This window comes from Delphinapterus leucas, chromosome 7 (assembly GCF_059928025.1).
Source record: "Delphinapterus leucas isolate spDelLeu-1000000601 "Yukka" chromosome 7, BTC_Dleu_Yukka2, whole genome shotgun sequence".
In the NCBI taxonomy this organism is placed as follows: domain Eukaryota; kingdom Metazoa; phylum Chordata; class Mammalia; order Artiodactyla; family Monodontidae; genus Delphinapterus; species Delphinapterus leucas.
Window position 1 is genome coordinate 60,899,863 of NC_143135.1, and position 11,598 is coordinate 60,911,460.

Sequence of the window (11,598 nt, forward strand, 5' to 3'; positions counted from 1 at the left end):
TTTTGTTCATAACTTTTCTATACGTATTTGCGGAACTGAGTGATAGGAACTCTTGGCTCAATAAGAACCCTGATTAGCTTCAAGTTCTTGAGCTAGAACAATCTCACTTACTAAGATTCAGTGGTGTCATTTCATCATAACAGATGCTATGGCTTTAATAGGTTTATACAGACATTTCCTCTCTGACTGACTAAAAAAAATCATGGAAAACTACCAATTAAAATAGTTTTGAGAATGTAGGCATCACGGGTGCCAGCCGCCCTGCAGCAGCTGGTCCTTTGAGAGTGGGTAATTTTGTCATCTCATGATAATGCAAAAACATAATGTTTACCATCACCCTATGCTCAGCATACTAATCATATATTAAAACACTGCTTTCCATAGAAGGGAGTGGCTGACATTAAAGAGAAAATTCTAGATGCTCTATCTATTCAAACTCTACTAAATTTTTTCCTTTTGTATACACTGGAATCCTTAATTGTCAAATGCTGGGGTGAGGAAATCACAGCCTAAATCAGATGTTTTTTTCTGAACATGTGGACAAAGTAGGCAGCTTTAGTGCACTAAAAAAAACCCCACCGGACTAGCAGTCAGGAGGTTTGGATTTGAGTCCCAGCTGTGTATCAGCTGTGCGACCATGGTCGAGTCACTTCATCTTTTTGAACTTCAGTTTCCCATGAAAAGAGAGTAAGCATGTCTAGAGTTAATGACAGGAGTAACCAGACAGATAAATACATGGATGTATGCGTAAGCTGTAATGTACCATATATGAGAGAGTCACAGCTATTGATAGGTGAATCAAAGATGCTGTGCTCAGAATTTGTTGAAAGGTAAATAGGATGGAAATTGAAATTTTTCAAGGGTCTACTATGTGCCAGATATCATTTTAGTGACTTCACTTATTTGCTCATGTTTAAATCAAACCATTTATAAAACACAGATTCTTATTTTACAGACAATGAAATTTTACTGACAAGGTCACAGTGTTGGTGAGGGCAGCAACACGATTCCAATCTAGTTTTGTCCTTTCGTGGAGCCGATACAAAGTTACTCAGAGTTGATTGTTTAAAAAAAAAAAAAAAAACGGAATGTGAGGGGAGAAGTTTATATTCAAATTCTTAAAACAGAAAAGAAAGAATATCAAGCCAAACTAGGGAACTCAACTTTCCTTCCTCCCAATCACTTGAAATAGCATTTGGCGAGAGGGTCATGGCTATTTAGAATTAATTTGCTTTCTCTACCAGTAGATAATCTCCATGAGTAAAGGCAGCACTGGAATTCATTCTGAAACATATAAATATACCACTAGCTTCAAACTCAAATAACACTGTTTCAGTGAAAAGTGAAGTCTTTATCGTATTTCTGAGACATTGTATTAGAAAGCCATTTACATACAAACTTTCTCCCTACTGTACCCACATAATTAAGTTGATGGTTTCACTCTTTCAGGGCTTGCTGTTTTGGATATAAGTCTACAATATCCTTTTTGTGGACCAGTATTGTCCATGAAATTAGAAGGTTAATTTTAATCTTCCTATTCTCAGTTCCTTTGGACATTCTGGTACATTTCCTTGCAGAAAATATCTTTGAAACAAAAAGTACATTTCATCACTAACATGTTCACAGAATCACATCTAAAATTTGCACTAAGCAGGGAATTCCCTGGTGGTCCAGTGGTTAGGACTCAGCGTGTTCACTGCTGAAGGCACGGGTTCAACACCTGGTCAGGGAATTAAGATTCTGCAAGCCGTGTGATGCGGCCAAAAGAAAAAATTTGCACTAAACAAATATTCTGGAATATGATATGGTATCACTGAAAAGTCAACTGATACTTAAAAATTACTTGTTCTACTTTGAAGATATCTAAAATAACATGTAATGTCTACTCTCATTCATAGGTATTAAAGTATGTTCTATTGTAAAACAAGATTTGTGATTTTATACATTTGTAAGGATGTTAATTCATTAAAAATGATCACTAAATGCTTGTGTTAATTTTTTTTTAAAAAACCTGTTTATTATGTATTAAAAAATAGTGGGAGGAAAGATAAAGTTTCAGCTCTGGTTCTTTGTGGATGTGGAGATTACGGATTTCCTTTTTTTCCTTTTGAAAAATATTTATAGAGTATAAATAAATGTCCTATACATTAAATATCAAGAAATATTCATTATTGATTACAAGTCTGCTGTAACACTGAAGGAACCACAGAATCAAAATAGCCACCCATGATACAGTAGTGATAATTCCATTCCAGTATTGGACACAGTAATGATTTACTCACAAGACACAACAAAACTCACCAAAAAAGGCCATCACTTTAACCAACCTATAATACCACAAGAGAAAATGGTTTTGAATCATAGTATGGACAGTCCCACTAATCTCGTCTTTGTCATCAATTTATCAGGTCAATTTGAGATTGTGGAGATATGCTGTCATAGAACTTAAAGATTCCCATTTCCTTGGTTTTATTTCAAAATTACTATTACGGAATGAAGTTATACATACCCAATGATAATTTTAAGTAAGTTAGTCTTTGATAAAAGAAAAGGAATAAAAATTTAGTATGAAGAAAGCTTCCTTCAAGCAATGAATCTCTTAATGGAAAAAAAATGAAAGCAACGTAATTAACTTTTCCTCCACAGAAAGGAAAGAAACCTAAATCTGTTATGGCAAACTTGGAAAGATAAATATTTCCTAGTCCCAGAATATGTGTTTATTTTACATGATGTACTTGAATGATGCAAGTCCACGAAGCAGGGATCTGTGGCAATCCGAATTCACCCACCAGGACTCCATCCTTATTCTTTGTGTCAGTGGGAACACCTTCTGGAATTGCAGGGCAGCTGCTGCTTCATCCAAATAAGAACTGTCTTTATCAGCCAGAAGCTCATTGTCCAGTGCATCCAACTCTGCTTCTAGGTCATCTTCATCTAATTCTGGGGTGACGTAACTACGACTCAGTGCTTCTTGGATTTCATTTGCATCTTCCATCATATCCTCTAGCTGGTCTTGTAGATCCTCAGTCTGGTCGATTTTCACTTGCTTGTATGCTTTCTTCATTTCCTTTACACCCAGTTTCATAGCATCAACCGTGGTCTTGGTGTCCTTCAATGACTGGATGATGTAATTGGCTTGTTCCATGTTAAATGACTGCTGGGCAAGAGTGTCCCGCTGCTGCTCATACCTTTGCAGGACCCTCTCTCATCTTCTTGATCTGATCCTTATACTTCACTAGATCAGCATCCAGCCGAGAAATCTTCTTGTCAATGGATTCTGCCCTGCTGTCCTCCGTGCCAATGCAGTCAGTCAGTCAAGCGGGGCGTCGGAGCCTTGGGTTTCGCTTTCCCGAAGAATCGGTTCATCTTGGGTGGCCACGAAGAAAACCCAAACGTTTGAGCAAAACCAGAAACGGAAGCAGAGTCACCTCCGCCTCCGACTTGACTTCCGGCCCTCCATGCGCAAGCGCAATGTGCCTATTCGGATGTTTTAAAAAGCACATTTCTATTTTTGTTTCTTCCAAAAGTTCTATAATGGACATACATCATCGCAGAGAACCTAAGAACATGGGCCTGGGAGCCTTGGCCACACCTAGACACGACTGGGATCTTGTCCCAGCTCTAGAACTCAGGAGCTGTGTGACTTTGGGCAAGTCACTTGACATCTCAAAGCTTCAGCTTTTGCATGTGAAAATAGGGATAATAAGATTGCTGTACAGATTAAATAATATATGTGAAATATTTAGTACAGTGCCTGAAAAATGGTAAGCTATTATAGTCATGAAAAACACAAGAACAATTTGCATGAGAAAGGATGTGAAAAGACTACAGTGGAGGGGAAAAAAATTCTAAAGGGACAGAAAGGAAGAGAGGGCTACCATCAGGTACTGAAAGTATTTTTGAAATTTTATATGGAGAAGAGAGAAAGAGATGCAATGAATGGGACTTGGGGGAAGAAAAATGTAAAAATAAGGCTTTTAAGTAAGTCTTGTTTTGTGGAGTATAGCTTTATTCCCCTTTCACCTTCCCTCTCCCCTACCATCGAGAAAACAGTCAGTTCTAATATAAACTATAGCTTTATGGTAGCCGTAGAGAAAGCTTCTAAAGATCAGCACGCTTGGCAGAATTCCCACCAGCTCGTGCCCACTCTGTCCTTGCCCCACTCCACACCTGTAAACACATCCAGCCACTCAGACTGCTCAAGGCTTGATTCAAAAGGAGGCTTTAGGTCACAGGTCTGAAGCTTAATTTTGAAACTTACTGGTTATTAAGATGGGGTGGGTTGGGGTCTTGATTGGCTTGTTCTTTATTGTCTCCACTCAGTCCTACTCTCTTTGGTCAAATAGATGAATTAATTACAGACCAAAGGGCCACATCATGGAGAAAGCTGATCAATGTTTAATGTGCTGGATGAAATGCAATACTACATTATCAAATGGAAAACACTGGCTGGGAATTACACTGTCTGTGCTTAAAGAGATCAATGATTTATAACAATCAGAATCTGTTTAAAAAGAATAATTGCATAGATTTTATGTGAACTATAAGGATACCAGAAAGGCTCTCAAGGTTAAGGTTGCAAAAATGCCTTACTTTTCTTTTATTCTTAGAGTCACTAAAGGTAGGTTAAGAACAAATAACAGACACTCAAAAGTTTATTTAAGAAAAGACAGATGCTTTACGTTACCAGAGAAAAGGAAAAAACAACACAACACACACACACACACACACACACACACACACACAGATTGACCCAAATGGTTTCAAATCATTATGACCTTTTCTAAATCTACTTAATTGTGTCTGTCTGCTGTCTTCCAGTATCCTCTCATGAAGCACATGTGGGTTCACCGGGTATATTTAAAGTTCCACCAGCTAAGGTTCCTCCTTATTCTCACCTCCTAACTTCTCACCTTAAAAAACCATTTATTTCATTGACCTCACTAGGTGCTATTAGTCCATTAAAATTGAGAATAAAATAATAAAAATCAGCATAATTTAACAGTTTTCTAGGAAAGGTAAAGGACTGATGTTTTGGAAGCATCAGATATGAGTTGATGTAGTAATATCTACTAGGACTTTTTCTCTACCAAACATTCACAGGGTTGCAGGAACAGTGACAGTTCATAGAGCTTATCATGGATCACTTGTCAAGTTTGACAGTCCCTGTTTTGGGGAATCTGGAATCGAAACGATGAGATTCAGAGGTTCTATCTAAACAGAAGAAATAGAAGTTTGAAAGCTTCATATTGGGGCCTTTCTCTTCCACACTGACTGAAATGTAGCAAAAGCTTATTTGCAAGAAGATGGGAATAAAGCAAATTTTTGGAAAGAAGTAAGGGCTTCAGTCCAGGGTTGTCCAATCCAGCCTTGAATTTCAGAAGATATTCCAAGTGTCCTTCTAATTCATTCCCCTTTTTGATTAAGTAAGCTCAGGTGGATCTTTGTTACTCATCAACAAAAATGTCTAACTAATACAGGCAGACTTTGTGACCAGCACTTTGCATGCACTATATCCCTTACCTCATTCCTATTTTCCTTTTAATACTTAATTCAAGTTTATCTTGTCTTCTGGGAAGTCATCCTTGGCTCAACTGGCTGGTCCAGTGTCCCTCTACTAGGTAGCCAGTACAAAATATTAATGAAGTTACCAGACCTAGCAAATCAAAGTATAGGACGTTCCGTTAAATTTGGATTTCAGATAAAAACAATAATAATTATTATTCAGATAAACACTTTTTAGTGTAAGTATGTTCTGTACCATGTTTGGGACATACTCAAAAATTACTTGTGTTTATCTGCTATTCAAATTTAATTAGGCGTACATACTGTGTTTATAAAAGTATTTATAAAAGCACTAAACTGTGCTTATTATACTGAACTGTGGTCTCTGGTTTATTCAAACGGTATAATCCTTGGTACATAATGGGAGATATTTACGCTATGTACTACGTATATATTCTTTAATCTGTTTAACCTAAACAGAAACCTTGAAAGGTAGATATTGCTTCTTTCATTTTACAACAAAAACTGAAGCTAAAAGAAGTCTATAATGACAGTAAGTGTTGTCTAGGTAATCTCAAAGCTTATGCACTGCACCATCCATATCTCTCTAGTTTGTTAAAAATAATTTTGGGACATAATTAAGGACCAATCTCAATTGCTAACCATCAGTAGGATTAAGGATCATACTAGAAAGTGGTAAAGCCGAGCCAAATAGCAAAACCTACATTTTTTTCTTAAAGAAAATCTAGTTCTCAACTTTAGAGTCAGATTTCTATACTTTAAAACTAGATTTAGAAAGGGTTCTCAAACTTTAGTGTGCATTAGAGTTACTTGAAGGATTTAAGTCATAGATTGCTGGGCTCCACTGCCAGAGAGTTTCTGATCCAGTAGGTCTGGAGCAGGAAAGAGGATTCACTTCTCTAACAAGTTTCTAGGTAATGCTGGTGTTGTTGGTCTGGGACATACTCTGAAAACCACTGCTCAAGGTTCTGAAGGGTCACTCTACTTGGCTAGTGTGTGGTTCATTCTAAAATGAACAGGACTACTCAGTCTTAGGTAGACCCAGGTGACTGTGCTGGAAGTTCTGAGCTCTGACTCTGAACCCAATCCCTTCAATGTTGCAGCTCTTCATTATTTGGAATGAAGTCTCTAAGGGAATATGGACCAGGAGACCACAGCTGCCATACCACGTGAAATTGTGTGTGAGAGCCATTTTCCAGCACTCATTTTATATGAGACTCTTTTCCCTACTGTTTTCCTACAGCAAAGGCCAACAGATAGCCACTCCATTCTACATTTAAAAAATAGGGCTCCTGCTCTTGTCTCTGACTCTGGGTGAGAGTAACTGGAGTTTATGATCCGTAGAAGCCATCTCCTACAGTGAATATACTGTTTTTCTCTCTCCATTTGCCACTTCATTTCCCGTATATAAAACCCTTCCAGGATTCTCTGCAGCTGTCATCTGGGAAAAAAATCACAGCTTTCCCACGATGGGGGAAGAAATTGCTATTTTAGAGTCAGTGATTGGTCTTTCGGCACTTTCCCGGAAAAGGAGAGAGTCCAGTAACAAATCTCAAGCCAGGTAACTCGGTGAATGCAACATGGAAAAGAGGCACTAACTAGGGACTTCAAAGGGAAAGGATCATAGGACTGGAGATTACTTAGTCCACTCAGTCCAATACTCTGTCCACAGACAGGACTACATATCAACTTTCAAGAAACGAGGTCCCGGTACCTCCCATCTGGATTAATGAAGTAGCTTTCTAGCTAGTTTTCCTGATGCCAGGTTACCTAGTCCCTCTTTACGTCATCCCACAGGCAAGCCCAGCTCAGCTACAATTTCCTAAAGCAACCCTATCATTATTTCCTCTCCCTCAAAATTCGTCGAGTCACTTAACCTATATAAAATCAAAGCTGTGGTTAATTTATCCTTGTATTCCTAGTGTCTGCTATACAGTTGTCACTTAAGAATGAATGAGTGTCATTGAAGGGCCTCTAAATCTAGCCTCTTCTTATGCCTCTCAAACTCCTGCTTCAGTCAATCCACATCCTCATTGTCCTGAAAATATAACAAGCTCATTCCTGTTTCTACATTTTATTTCATGGTGCTTTCTGCTCCCAAATGCCTAGCTCAAACCAGCCTCATTCAAAGGCAAGCTCACACTCTCCAGCCTCATGAAATATTTCCTAGTCACACAAGTCCTCATTGCCTATGATGCCTGAAATGCAAATGCATGGTAGATTCTCATGAAAAAGCTACAGATTGATCTGGTACCCCTGCAGAACCTATAATTAAGTACTATACATTAAGAAATGCATTTTCAAATGTTGGATTTGATTTTCTATTTTTCTCTACTAAGATTTACTCCAATCCCAGAAATTGATATGGATCAGCATATATGAAATCGATAATTTTACATTTTCTGATTCTAATTTGATTTGACTATGTGATATTGATGAACATTTTAGTGAAAAGTTGAGAAGCACAAGGAGCATGGTATGGTGGGAAGAATAGTGAGTTATAAACCAGATTGTAATTCTAATCCTCACACTTTCCATTTAAGTAAGGCATTTTTTTTCATGTCTCTGTTTAAATTGAGTTCAATGATTTTACAATTCTTTTCTAACTCTGGTGTTCTATAAATCTAAATTCAAGGCTAACTCAGCCTGCCACCTAGCTCCACTTGGAAGTCTGGAATGTACTTGAAATGCAGCAGAATGCCAAATTATGCTTATTCTCTCTCCATGGAAAACTATGTACTTTACTTTTTATTCTCTATCAAAGTAAATCATTCCATCTCCAAAAATGGGGAGTTCTCCTTCTCTCTCAGACACATGTCCAATCTGTCACACAGTTTTTTAGATTTAAACTTTTCTTTATACTAATTTATCCTACTGTGGCTCTTACTGTCAATCACCCAGATTCTGGAAAAAAATTTGTAACCAGTCTCCTTGTTTCCAGTTTTGTCCTTTACAATCCATCTTCCAATTTTTTGCCAGAATGGGGCTATTGAAAATACACCTGATTGCTTTATTCCCCTATTTAATAGTCTTTGACTGCTTTCCACTGCCTACAGCAGATTTTCAAACATTTAAAAAACATAAGCCATCACTGATACCAAAACCAGACAAAGATGTCACAAAGAAAGAAAACTACAGGCCAATATCACTGATAAACATAGATGCAAAAATCCTCAACAAAATACTAGCAAATCCAACAGTACATTAAAAGGATCATACAGTATGATCAAGTGGAGTTTATCCCAGGAATGCAGGATTCTTCAATATATGCAAATCAATCAATGTGACAAACCATATTAACAAACTGAAGGGGAAAAACCATATGATCATCTCAATAGATGCAGAGAAAGCTTTCGACAAAATTCAACACCCATTTATGATAAAAACCCTCCAGAATGTAGGCATAGAGGGGACTTTCCTCAACATAATAAGGCCATATATGACAAACCCACAGCCAACATCGTCCTCAATGGTGAAAAACGGAAACCATTTCCACTAAGATCAGGAAGAAGACAAGGTTGCCCACTCTCACAACTATTATTCAACATAGTTTTGGAATTTTTAGCCACAGCAATCAGAGAAGAAAAAGAAATAAAAGGAATCCAAATTGGAAAAGAAGTAAAGCAGTCACTGTTTGCAGATGACATGATACTCTACATAGAGAATCCTAAAGATGCTACCAGAAAACTACTAGAGCTAATCAATGAATTTGGTAAAGTAGCAGGATGCAAAATTTCTGCACAGAAATCTCCTGCATTCCTATACACTACTGATGAAAAATCTGAAAGTGAAATTAAGAAAACACTCCCATTTACCATTGCAACAAAAAGAATAAAATATCTAGGAATAAAGCTACCTAGGGAGAAAAAAGACCTGTATGCAGAAAATTATAAGACACTGATGAAAGAAATTAAAGATGATACAAATAAATGGAGAGATATACCATGTTCTTGGATTGGAAGAATCAACATTGTGAAAATGACTCTACTACCCAAAGCAATCTACAGATTCAATGCAATCCCTATCAAACTACCAATGGCATTTTTCACAGAACTAGAACAAAAAATCTCACAATTTGTATGGAAACGGAAAAGACCCCGAATAGCCATAGCGATCTTGAGAAAGAAAAATGGAGCTGGAGGAATCAGGCTCCCTGACTTCAGACTATACTACAAAGCTACAGTAATCAAGACAGTATGGTACTGGCACAAAAACAGAAAGATAGATCAATGGAACAGGATAGAAAGCCCAGTGATAAACCTACACACATATGGTCACCTTATCTTTGATAAAGGAGGCAAGAATATACAGTGGAGAAAGGACAGCCTCTTCAATAAGTGGTGCTGGGAAAACTAGACAGGTACATGTAAAAGAATGAAATTAGAACATTCCCTAACACCATACACAAAAATAAACTCAAAATGGATTAAAGACCTAAATGTAAGGCCAGACACTTTAAAACTCTTAGAGGAAAACATAGGGAGAACACTCTATGACATAAATCACAGCAAGATCCTTTTTGACCCACCTCCTAGAGAAATGGAAATAAAAGCAAAAAAAACCAAATGGGACCTAATGAAACTTCAAAGCTTTTGCACAGCAAAGGAAACCATAAACAAGACGAAAAGACAACCCTCAGAATGGGAGAAAATATTTGCCAATGAAGCAACTGACAAAGGATTCATCTCCAAAACATACAAGCAACTCACACAGCTCAATATCAAAAAAACCCAAACAACCCAATCCAAAAATGGGCAGAAGACCTAAATAGACATTTCTCCAAAGACGATATACAGATTGTCAACAAACACATGAAAGAGTGCTCAACATCATTAATCATTAGAGAAATGCAAATCAAAACTACAATGAGGTATCACCTCACACCAGTCAGAATGGCCATCATCAAAAAATCTAGAAACAATAAATGCTGGAGAGGGTGTGGAGAAAAGGGTGGGAATGTAAATTGATATAGCCACTATGTAAATTGATACAGCCACTATGGAGAACAGTATGGAGGTTCCTTATAAAACTAAAATAGAACTACCATATGACCCAGCAATCCCACTACTGGGCATATACCCTGAGAAAACCATAATTCAAAGAGTCATGTACCAAAATGTTCATTGCAGTTCTACTTACAATAGCCAGGACATGCAAGCAACCTAAGTGTCCATCAACAGATGATTGGATAAAGAAGATGTGGCACATATATACAATGGAATATTACTCAGCCATAAAAAGGAATGAAACTGAGTTATTTGTAGTGCGGTGGATGGACCTGGAGACTGTCATACAGAGTGAAGTAAGTCAGAAAGAAGAAAACAAATACCGTATGCTAACACATATATATAGAATCAAAAAAAAAAAAGGTTATGAAGAACCTAGGGGCAGGACAGGAATAAAGATGCAGACGTAGAAAATGGACTTGAGGATACGGGGAGGGGGAAGGGTAAGCTGGGACAAAGTGAGAGAGTGGCATGGACATACATACACTACCAAACGTAAAATAGATAGCTAGTGGGAAGCAGCCACATAGCACAGGGAGATCAGCTTGGTGCTTTGTGACCAGCTAGAGGGGTGGGATAGGAAGGTGGGAGGGAGGGAGATGCAAGAGGGAAGAGATATGGGGACATATGTATAACTGATTCACTTTGTTATGAAGCAGAAAGTGACACACCATTGTAAAGCAATTATACTCTGATAAAGATGTTAAAAAGTAAAAAAATAAAAAGTATAAGCGAAGAAACCCTTTCTTCAAATGAAATCTTACTCAGAAGCTACATAATGTACATTTATAATTGTCTGTATATAACAAAGGCAGACTTTCTGTAATTTCTGCGGTGGGGAGGGAAATCTTACTCAGAAGCTACATAATGTACATTTATAATTGTCTGTATATAACAAAGGCAGACTTTCTGTGATTTCTGTGGTGGGGAGGGAAGGGAATCACAGCAGAGCCTGTTGGAAGGCCCTTGTTTGTAACTCCACAGAGGGCTCTGAGGAATCCAGAGTCAGGGCATCATATATGACTGAGCAGGGGCTAGTGATTACTGAAAGAAATCCAGGGCATGC

At 37.7% G+C, this 11,598-nt stretch overlaps 1 pseudogene; it reads right to left on the reverse strand.

The window, feature by feature from the left end:
- Positions 1–1,758: 1,758 nt before the first annotated feature.
- Positions 1,759–3,456, reverse strand: LOC111184932 (charged multivesicular body protein 5 pseudogene; annotated as a pseudogene).
- Positions 3,457–11,598: the final 8,142 nt, after the last annotated feature.